Source organism: Coloeus monedula (genome assembly GCF_965178545.1).
Source record: "Coloeus monedula genome assembly, chromosome: 10".
NCBI classification, from domain to species: Eukaryota; Metazoa; Chordata; class Aves; order Passeriformes; family Corvidae; genus Coloeus; species Coloeus monedula.
In genome coordinates, this window is record NC_138790.1 from 26,326,812 (window position 1) to 26,327,868 (window position 1,057).

A 1,057-nucleotide genomic window follows, 5' to 3' on the forward strand; every position below is an offset into this window, starting at 1 on the left:
CCTCTGCAGCACCCTGGTGTGAGGGAACTGGCACTCTGCAGCACAGCTTGCACAGACACCCCACTCACAGGGGAGCAGGCATTCTGAGGGGAGCAGAGCTGCCCGGGACTCTCCTCATGGGCTCAGTCCCCTTCTGTTCCCAGCAGAAAAAGTGACCACCTGAATCATGGTTCAGATGTGTCTGTTCTGCTTCACTCAAAAGTGAACTGACAGATACAATGTACCCTCCATAAAAGTTTTTAATCAACAACTCACCTGAGGGACTCTTGTTCCCGGAAGGCCGTGATTTGTCCCTTTTTTCTTACTTTACCATCCTCACTGTACAGCTGGAGTGAGCCACTGATCACACTGAAGAGGAAACACACAACTATTGGAATATTTTGTTTTCTAATTGTGTGCAAAGCCCTCATTGCACTGAGGTCTCCCAGCAGTGCTCACAGCACAGGAGTGCAGCAGGCAGAAAACACCAACCCACACCTAATGGGGAGATCATTTTGGTGCTACTTCAGCAAGAGCTTTTTAATAAGCACACAACACACAGTTTGTTTGAACTGTGCTGAGCTGATGCTTACCAGGATGAGGAGATGCTTCTCAGTTTCCGGGATCATGGACACTTCTTTGAGATCGGAAGACACCAAAACTTGCAGTTTTCAGTGTTTCTTCTATTTTACCTTAGACATAAACCTGAGCAGAGTTACGAGATGCTCAGGGCTCAGGTACTGAAGCAGACATTCACAGCAGTGACTCAGCAGGCCCAGGCATTAATTCAGAGCTATCAGTGCAAACCCAAACCCCTAAGAGGGCCACTGACAGCATCAGAAGACGCTTCTCCTAGAAGAGAAGAAACCAGTCTGTTGCATGAGAAGAAGTGGCAACCCTGGCATCGGTCTGTTACTGCCTCACTGACACTGCATTTCGCCCTTTTGCTCAGAAAAGGGCTACTGAACTTAATTATACTGCAACAACATCTACAGCCAAAAAAATTCAACAAAACTGGTTTAATTTCAGAAAATGTGTTAAAATATATATATATTTGTACATCAATTTGACACACTGC